Source organism: Erpetoichthys calabaricus, chromosome 1 (genome assembly GCF_900747795.2).
Source record: "Erpetoichthys calabaricus chromosome 1, fErpCal1.3, whole genome shotgun sequence".
Classification (NCBI taxonomy): Eukaryota; Metazoa; Chordata; class Cladistia; order Polypteriformes; family Polypteridae; genus Erpetoichthys; species Erpetoichthys calabaricus.
The window spans coordinates 58,522,113-58,532,638 of record NC_041394.2 but is presented as its reverse complement, the minus strand read 5'-3'; the positions used below and the strand labels follow the sequence as shown (position 1 = coordinate 58,532,638).

The 10,526-nt window shown below is 35.8% G+C and overlaps 1 protein-coding gene across 1 annotated transcript in view; it reads left to right on the top strand.

Moving 5' to 3' along the window:
* The first annotated feature begins 414 nt into the window (after positions 1 to 414).
* The window catches only part of LOC114650597 (regulator of G-protein signaling 1-like), a 147,915-nt gene continuing 137,803 nt past the window's right edge, over positions 415 to 10,526 (top strand). Inside the window, exon 1 of the mRNA XM_028800339.2 lies at positions 415 to 606. The gene's annotated coding sequence lies outside the window, so the exon portion shown is untranslated. The remainder of the gene's footprint in view (positions 607 to 10,526) is intronic.

Genomic DNA, 10,526 nt, shown 5'->3' with positions numbered 1-10,526 from the left:
GCAAGGCAGCAAACAGATGTAAATGACCATCAGTTCATCACAGAAGTTTAAAACAATTTGATAAAAATTACGTTTTCTGACTATAAAAGGAAAAAAATAATTTGAATGAAGTCATTGGCTGATTACGGTAAAAAAGATTAGGTACAAAGAAACCCCAAAGACAAGGCGCTAGGTTAGAACTGAAATGATCACCCAGCGATGCACTATATATTATTGTGTTTGAGGTTTGGGGTTAGCCAGAAATGCATTCTTAACACCAAGCATTAAGTGCTTCCTTCTTTTGGAAAAAGTACAGAAAAATGGAGAGAGGGTATACACATAGAAAAGAACAGGACAGCGCAATTAATATCAAGTGGACAAGATGCAGTGCAGCTGCTAGGGCGGGGGCGGACCGTACATTCCTGCCTCGCGTCCCACCCCTCACTCCCAGTCAAGCTCTCGCCGCTCTGTTGTACTAGTCGTCGCTTCGCAGGAAGAGTTTCTGCCGGCAGAGTTGGACATTGCCAGCTGCTTTCGGAGGAGTTCGGTTTCTAGGTTGCAGGACACCTGACTCAGCGGGGAGTCTGATGCTTGCTGTTGAGCTGTAACCAGAACTGCACATAAAAGGTAACCGAAAGGAGTTTACTTTTTGGCCGAGGCGTGACTCGTTTTTAAATGGTATTACGTTACTTGTTAGTCAATGCGTTTTGCAAAGCGGTTGCAAACCTTCCTGTTGCTGTCGGCTGGTGTTTGTGCAAAGGTTATAACAGAAAACTGGGTCTCCCAATATGTGACTTTAACACTAAAACACTTTGTTGTAACAGTACAGTTGACAGCTTGCGGGAAAAAACTGGATCGTCAGTTTTATTTATATTAGTCGCTATTATCAATTGCAGTGTTTAGGGGTACCGCGTTGGTATTATCCTACTTAAGATGTGACACCCGGTGGAAGCAATGAGTTCAGACATTTAACCTGTACACTGTAAACGTGTTGTTATCCGTATGCTGTCATTAGTGTTCACAAGAAGGGCACCTCGCCGAAAGTCCCTATGACAGTCGTCTCCTGCCTTTATCCAACGGTAACTAAAGCGTGAGATATAATCCACGGAAGTCCACGAAACTTTCGCCTTTTTAAGCGCGGAGCTGCGTTACTGCCATTTGATTCTGTCAAGTTCTTTTGCTGAGGGCGGAGCACGTATAGCAGGAATCCTATCTTGTTTTCATATCGCTGTTGCATTTGGGAGCAGAATTGTGCTTTGACATGTTTGTGGGGGAGTGCGTGGCCTTTATTTGTAGGAAAAGTGTGGGGTTAGAAGTTCTTTGACCGTCAAGGGAGGTGCAGCCTAGTAGTCGTGGTCACAGTTTTCTAATCGCCCAAAGCCCCCCCCAGTTTTTCTGGTCAGGTTCGTTTCTTAAAGGTTTCTTGCAATCTTCAGCCATTGATCTTAGTGACTACTTCCACACTGATGAGCTGTAGCGGGACTTGATAAGGATATTATTGGCAGCGTTCAAATTTTTAAACAAGTCTATAGGATCAATTGCAGAGGAGCTGGAAAAGTTACTGTGTATGAAATACAGAAGAGTATGATTGAGGGAGGTCTTCCCATTGGGCATTTCTCCATTGTATAAAGCCATTTATTCTCACTAGCTGGGGGTTGGATCAGCAGAACCCAGGGCTGCATCTGTCTGTGGACTGGATATTCACCACTGGCCATCACAAACATTTGGCCAATTAAGACTCCACGTAACATGTCGAGTAGCATAGCATGTTTTTTGATTTGTCATTGAATCGAAAATCTGCATTCAATACCCCCCAGTCCGTTTTGGCGGTTCAGAGAAAAAAATAAAAGCTCATTTAAATTTTTAGGGCCATAACTGTACTGCTGAATATTTATATTTCATCCCATGTTAAATATGGGATGTATGGTAAATTAATCGTAATCGAAATTTACAATATGTAGTCTTGCCTACTTGTACATTAACACATTTAATTTTTAGGGCCATAACTGTACTGCTGAATATTTATATTTCATCCCATGTTAAATATGGGATGTATGGTAAATTAATCGTAATCGAAATTTACAATATGTAGTCTTGCCTACTTGTACATTAACACATTTAAAGCTTTGAAATTATGAAAAGGTACACATATACCGTTAATGATATTTAAATGGCAGAACATGTAGTTTTAAGTTTGTTTACATATTGAAATTTTGGCAAAACAAGCATAGTGTATCATTTGGGTGCGTCCAGGGACTGATTTTAAAAGTCGGAGAACATCCTGTTATTTATTTGTTTGCTTTATCAAAGAGACATATGACACATTTTTCTTTTTTAGTATGACGTGTGATGGAGGTTTGCTCAGACTGCCATGCTGCTGTTTGTACAGGCCATTTCAATCACTTGTGCTGACTACTTGAAGATCTGGCAATCGAATGTGTAAAAGAGAAAAAAAACACTATAGACAAAATATAAAAGTTGAAAACACCTCTCTCAAGCTAAATCTGAAACAATAAACAAATTTGTGAATTAAATTGTACAGAATATTTTTCAGTCTGTTTCAAGAATAGGTGACGTGCAAGAGAGAGTTGCTTTTAGGCAGGACAGATTATAGTTTCATTGTTCCATCCATCCACTTATCCAGGTCCAGGATATCTGGAGCATAACGCAGCAAGCAATAATGCAGGCAGGATAAACCCCTGGACAGGTTGCCAGCCCATCGCAGGGTGAACGCACACACAAACGTACACATCCAGTGGATGATTTAGAATTGGCAATTTACCTAATCTGCATGTCTTTGGACTGTGTGAGGAAATGGGAGCAAATCAATGGGGAACAACATGCAAACTCCACACAGGGAACATCTGGGGCGAGACCCCTGGACTCCTAACTGTGAAGCTGCAGCACCACAACTGTGTCTCTGGGTGGCTAATTCTTTGCTTATTAACATATTTACAATAACTGTGGCTTAAAAAAAAGAAGGAAAATTACCCATTATTTGAGACTTAATATTGGTAATATTGTGCATTCGTTGGGGAGTCAGCCTCCTGTCTACCCCTTAAACTCTGCCCATGACCCAGCCAAACATTTTTCAACAATATTATTGTTATCCCAATTCAGATCAACGTATTATGTTGAAATGATGGGAATACCACCCCGGGTGAGGGGATTTCAAGTTGAACCCCATCTGAAATATAGTTTTTGACAGTTCCAATTAATTGATCATAGTACTTTTTCATCCATAGCTGAACTTAATTCCTGGCCATGTCCTGGTTGAAATCCTTTCTCAAGTCAGTCTGATGTATTGGCTAATGGCTAGGATGTTTATCCAAATGATGCTGGATCACATTCTGTCTCATTCCATGTTTGAAGCTGGGTTGAATACACTGTGTAACTTGTTTCCACACAGAATTTGCAGATATGTACTTTAAGTTATGGTGTATCTTTATTTGGAATGATGCTCCTAATTAAAGGCAGTGCAGATTGGCCTTGCTCCACATGATGTTCAATTTGTTTGGATTTTTGAAGATGCTATCTCAATAATAAAGATACAAAACTTCTGGTGTAAAAACAAATTCATATCTATGAAAGGGAATAGTAACTAGCATAGCACTTTTAAAGATTTCCTTTGTGGAAATATGTCAAAAATAATCACAAGACAATAAGATTATGATTTAAGCTCAAATCAGCTAATCTGTGCTGCACAGACTTTCATGTACAGGTTCTACAGACTATTACTAATGTTTGTATTTTAATTGATTGTTTTTGAGAACACTCTCAGTTTAACACTAGCAAACAGCACCTTTTTCTTATTCTATAAGTTTTATTTTGCTTGTAGCAAAGCAGTTATTAGTTTGATTTACATTATGCATAGAGAAGTTAAGGAAAAACTTCCTCACTGTTTCAAAATCTGCAACATTTCAGTTGGTTACTTAATTGTTGTGAAATATATGGCTGCAACAAGAATAAAAAGAAAATTTTGGTTGCTGAAATTTTTACCTTGCAGCATTGCTACATCATATGTGCTGTGGCAAAAAAGAGAAGTTGATGATCCTAGTTTGGAGCTTTTCATTCAGTGTCCTCAGCTTGTTTGTTGACATTAACCTTTACGAAAAATATTTCTGATTGTACATAGGTTTATATTTTAACTATGTCTGACATATGTGCAGTATATTCAGAGTAAGAAGTTTTGAGGAACTACAGTTAAAAAGACACTGTTTTGTAACTGGCTGGTGTTATCAGTGGTTATTAGAACTGATCAAGTCTAGATTAGACAAGATGTTCAGTTTGTAACAGAGCTCTAACTCCCGAATCTAAATATAGATACTGCAGCTAAACTTGCCTTAATTACATATGTTATTACATGCAGGTTGAGAAATCCTTTTTATTTTGATTTTTATAATCGTATCAAATTTGGGTTACACAATAAGTCCTTTGATATAAGATAGCTTAAGATTTTACACGAAATCAGGAAGCCTTTATAACCTTTAGATTGCAGTGGTATTGAGAGCATTGCCACAATGGTGCACAATGTTATTTTTATATAATTAATTTTTCGGCCTTAATGTCTAAATCGGCAGTGTCGTGTAATGGTTAAGGCTTTGGACTTCAAACTCTGGGGGTGTGGGTTCAAACCCCACTACTGGCACTGTGTGACCATGAGCAAGTCACTTGACTTGCCTGTGCTCCAACTGGAAAAACAAAAGAAATGTAACCAATTGTATCATAAATGTTGTAAGTCACCTTGGATAAAGGCGTCCGCCAAATTAGTAAATGTAAATAAGGCAAATGTTTCAAATCAATATAACAGTTCTATTTGAGTGACCTCGAGAGAGCTGGTATCAGATAATGGCCCAGTCATTCTCTTTAGAGTATGAACCTTGTGCCTTTTCTGCATCAGTTTAATCTGCCATTCCACTTACCCACCTTCATTACTAAAACTGGACAAGTAAGGTGTAAGAGAAGTTTGTTCTGCAATGGAGAGGCACCCAGCCTGGGACTTTCTTGTTTAGTGATACCAGAATTAGCTTGATACTTTAATGAAAAAACTGGGCTCATACAATGAATGGATATGCATATAATACATACTTATTTTGAAAATGTGTAAAGAAGGCAAATTGAACTGTAAACAAAAATGAGTACTATGTTGAGTAATGAAATACTAGTCTGTTATTTAATATGATTCTTAAATGAAGACCAGAAAATTATTTTATCTAGGAATTTGTAGATCAATTGATTATCTAAAAATGTATTTAAAAACAACCCACCATACTCAAACATGCTTAATCCAGCTCACTTTTGTAAAGGGCATAACACTAGGTGCTAAAGTATTTTGCACACACAGCCACAATTGCAGTCACGCAGGAATAATATGGAATCACCTATAAACATAGTAAGTAAATCTTTCGAAATATAAGAGGATAATTCTCTCAGACCCAGAGAGTATATGTAAACTCCAAACAGGATCAGCCACAGGATTCAAACTCTGAACATCACATCTATGAGGTGTCCACACTACTAACTGTGCCACTGTGTTGCTGCGTATTAAATAAAAAAAAGTCTTTTGAAAATATTAATGTGTTCCAAGTACAGTATAACTGTTCTTTGTATTTTTTAACAAAATACATCATAAATGTCTGCTTTGTACCAAACAAGAATTATCATTGTAAAAGGATTCCCTGTCAGATTCTTAGGATTTGCAAGTGATGGAAACATTCTGTGCTATAACATTGATATAATCATCATGATCATAAAAGGATGCATTCAGTTTAGAGTTATCATCATTAAGTTTAACCACAGCTTGGTCAAGACTGGAAACAGGATCTAATAGTTTACTTCCTGACTGAATCAAATAGAGTAAAACTTAATTTTTCAACTTTAATAAGTGACTCATTACATGGTTGCATGTAATGTATGATCATTGTTATAATGGGGTTGATGTAGGCAAACAAAATGCATTAAAATATCAGAAAGCACCACAAAAACCACTACAAAAATATAGTGGGAATTTGCCTAAATTATAAAATTTCCACAAGAATGCCTTCTGTAATTTGGAGGCCTATTTGCGTATTTTGCTTCTAATCAGAATGTCTTGGATTCAGTTCCTGTTGACAAAGACAAATCCGCAGGCCAAGTTGCTTACATATGCCTTTGTTTCCAAATATAAATTGGGACAGATGTGGTTTGGAAGTAAAAGTGACATTCAAGTGGTGAGCTAAGCCTCTGTAATGGCCTTCAGACTTCAAGCGTGTTAAGAGGGTCTGAAGAGATGGCGATGTAAGTGTGGTTCTGATCTTTCAAAGTTTACAGTTCTTTTAACTATATTAGGACATATAGATAGACTTTACCTGCCTCCACTTTTTTTTCTTTACCTGGGTTTTGTGATGTTTAGCTGTTTATATTTAGCAGAGAATGAAATGTAGGGAGTGAGACTTCTACTTAGAGTCTGTATCTTAATGTACAAAAATGTTGAAAAGATGTATCAGTTTTGATGAAGTTACTCAATTTATGTTTGGTTATTGAAATTAATTTTCCTGAGTGAAGGAGCACATTAGCTCAAGTATCTGTGCTTGTCTTCTTATAGACTGAACTGAGTAGCAGAATTGTTAGGTTAGCTTCTATCGTGTGTTTAAAAGAGTATATTTTGTTCCTTGGTCTGGTGCACTTTTCACCTAAGCAAATTCTGTTCAATTCACGTACACATTTTTGATCGATGAAAATATGTTCCACGAAAACTGACTTTACCCATGGTCAAAAAAGGTTAAGTTTCTATATCCTTCTAGAGGGTGACAAGACCATAATTTCAAAGACAAATTGATCTTCTGTGTTCAGGGTTTAGTAAAGTATACTTTTCTTTGATGTAATGACCAGAATTGTCTAAATGCTTGCTTATTCCTTTTAAATATTGACAACCAGCTTTCCTATGTTAACACTTGAGCATTTTATTTGTGTGATTATTTGCTGTAGCAAATTATATAAAGAAGAAGAAAAACATCTAATTGTAGATTACTAAAATAACACATGTTTGAAAAGAATCCAGACTGTTCTCATAGCCTGGAATTTTAGTATACATTTGTATATTTTGTGTGACACTTTTTGTATAGTTTTTTTTTTAATTGATCTAGTGTAGCATAACATATGGGTTACACTAAAAGAAATACAATATCTTTAATATATTTTTTATTGATGTTAAGTTCCAAGTATTCTTTAGGAAAATTTTATTTATGCTTAAAGCATTAATAATAAAACATTTAATGTGCTGATATGTGCAGTCTTACAAAAATGTAAGAACAGTATCTTTATATTTTTTTACTTTTAAATACTGCATATACTGTGCCTGGGCAAACTACCAATTGTTTAGTCCTCTTCATGTCCCAAATTTAAATCTCAGATGACAAACAAGACATAGCAGTTTTTACAGTATTTTTTTTTATTCATCAAAGAAAAGCAAACTTGGATAATTCATGTTTGAAAAACTTTGTATACCCCATGATACAGTAGCCCACTATTTCTTATTACACTTCCCCATTTTTAAATGTTTATTTTTAAGAGTATTCATTATAGAGCACAGTTCTTTACGCTTCTGCCATAGCATGTCAAATAAGGTGTAGGTCACACTTTGATATTTATCATGTTCAGCCATTCAATTGTAAATTGTGTTAGCATTGTTCTGATGTATCATCCAGTTTAGCAGTCACACAAATGACCTCACATTTTCCACTAGAATCCTGTGTTATAACCACAAGTTTATTGTTTACAGAATGATTGTGAGATGACCAGATCTTACAGTTGCAAAATAACTCCAAAACTCTTCCACCATGTGCTTGATGGTTAGGATGAAGTGCTTGTAGATGTAGACGCACCAAATGTGGAGTTATGCATAACAATCAGATAACTACACTGTTGTCTTGTCTGTACTGACAATTTGTTCTAAAAGTCTTATGGTTTGTTTGTTCAAGCCTAAGCTGTGTTACAGCATTCTGTTTGAGAAGGGGCTTACTTTTACATACTCTGCTGTGAATGCTGTAGCTGTTCAGTATTTTTTCTGTACTCCGATCATGAACTGTAAATTTTTTCTTTGTTCTTCTTTCATTTCTTGAACTAATTCTGGTAAATGTTCTCCATTTGTAATTAATCATTCTCTGTAGATTGATGGCAAACAGTATGATGTAGCATCCAAGTGACTTGCCCTTTCCTACCACTGTCTCACCTTTTGGCCCTGTGCAAGTTACTTAACCTCTCTCTGCTCTATCTGTAACAACAACAACAGCAGTATTTCATTCTTTAGCACATTTTCTTACAAAGAATGCAACCCAAAGTGCTGTACAAGATATCAAAGAGAAGGTTACAAAACAAAAAAAAAAGAAAAAACAAAAAAAGATTAAGAACAGAAATAAGTAACAAGAAAAACAAATATGCAGTCATTATAAAACACAGATATATAATTAAACCATCAGCTAAATGTACACCAATTATCACATTAACTTGAAATTGTTTTGAAATGGCTTTATAACCCTATCCAGACCATTGGGCAGCAGCAGTTTTGCTTCTCTGAGATTTTTGTCTTTTGCCTCATGTGATCACAAACATACGAGGTAAGTGCTCTAGACTGAATTGCCAGAGCTTCTGCTTTTATGTCAAGGTGGTAACACTTTCTAATCATTAACTAATCAAGTCTGCTTGGTTAACAACATATGGCTCTAATTACCTTCTAAATAGCTATAGATAAATTTAGGAGAGATTTTCTTCTTCAGACTTGTCTTCTGAATGTTGATTTATGTTTTGTTGAATAAAATGTCAAATACTGAAAACTGTTGTGCCTTTTGTTATCTGTTAAATTTGTCTAATCTTAATACATGATTGGGACTAGATTATTCTTATTTATGGCCTGATATGTAACGCCATAGAAATGAGAGAGGGTGTGTGTAATTTTTTCCATGACTGTATACAGTATAATTTTACATAAGACTTGGACCTTAGTTCGATTACAGGTTAGGGATGTCTTCTGTGTTGAGACCTTGATGTTCTTATGCCCAATTGAATTTCCTACAGTGAATCAAGTTTCCCCCTTAGTCCTAAAGACCTCTTTTTAGGCCAGCTGGCCTAGTTCAAGTGTAATTCTGTGCATCAATGTGCCCTGTAGTTACTCTGGGCTTTATTTTTTACTTTGCTGCTAATTCTGCCAGGATATGCTTAGGCTCCATGAACGACTCCATTAGAAAAGTAAGTACAGAAATAATGGATTTAATTAGAGAAAAGAAGTCCATAACATTTATATATTAACGTTATTCTTTAGTAAACCGTACATTTGTTAAATCTGAAATCTATTGCCACTTCTGTGATGTTGCTAAATATAATAATGAGTTGTTTAGAAATACAAATGGATGTCAGTGTCTTTGTTTGTCTGCAAACACTAAACAACTGGGAACAACAAGGGAACTGATGACTTTCTTGAATCTTCAAAGTTGTTTTTTTTTTTTTTCCCTGATGCTGAGGCAGAGAATGACAGGAGTCTGGTTATTTGGAGGCAAATCTGCCCCTCTATGAAATTTGCCCCTCGTCCCGGCTCTGGCACTCATTTGGCGAGTTCATGGCCATTTCTCTCCCTGATGGTGGGGTGGGAGTTGGGCCCATCAGGTGGCAAACACTTCCCAGTAAAATGTAAAGGTCAATACAAAGGTGTTAATTTAAGAAAATGAATTTAAAATTGATTCAGCAGTTAAAAGAACCACATGCACAATCTGTTATATTTAGGTTTACATTTGATGTTTTTAAAATTTTTGTAACATGGTGGCATACTACTTGCATAACAACTACATGAGAACTTGACTAGTCACTGTGTGAGGTTTGTAGTATATTCTCTTGACCGTTATCAAATACAGTTGTTTTCCTTGAACATTCCAGAGATGTGCAGACATAAATAAATTGTCCTTAATGTATTGTAAAATCAAAATCACAATATTATTGTGTCTTGACCAAAGAATAATATATTGTGGATTACTTTGCAATTCCCTATCCTAACTATTATCTTTATCTGTGATTCCATCATTAACTATACATTTTCAGTTTAAATTAGATGCTTTATAATGATCAAAGTGCTGTCATGTCATCAGCTACACAAATCTACAGTAGCCTGAGTAACACTGTATTGTATTAGAGAATAAATGAGTAAAAGTGTTCTTAGACTCACAACCATTTTAATTTTTGTATATGTCCTTCAGCTTTTAACACTTATTTTAGTGGGGTAATCTTGTGTATCCCCTCTTCTGAGGCAGCTATTTAAAATATTGAATTGCACATTATATAAAACTATACTGTAAATAGCCAGAGAACACAAGGTCTCTTATTTTGTTCCTGTGCAGTGTAAAAGTAATTTACTTGTGTTGAATTTGATAACACTATTTGTTTATGTTGTTATACGCACGATAATTCTTACCACGTCGTAGCAACTCAAAATAGTAAATGAGTTCTATAGTAGATCAGATTGGCAAGGTTTGCTTGTTTTTATGGTCTGTTGTGTTGATTGTTGGTTGGATTTTCTAGTAAGA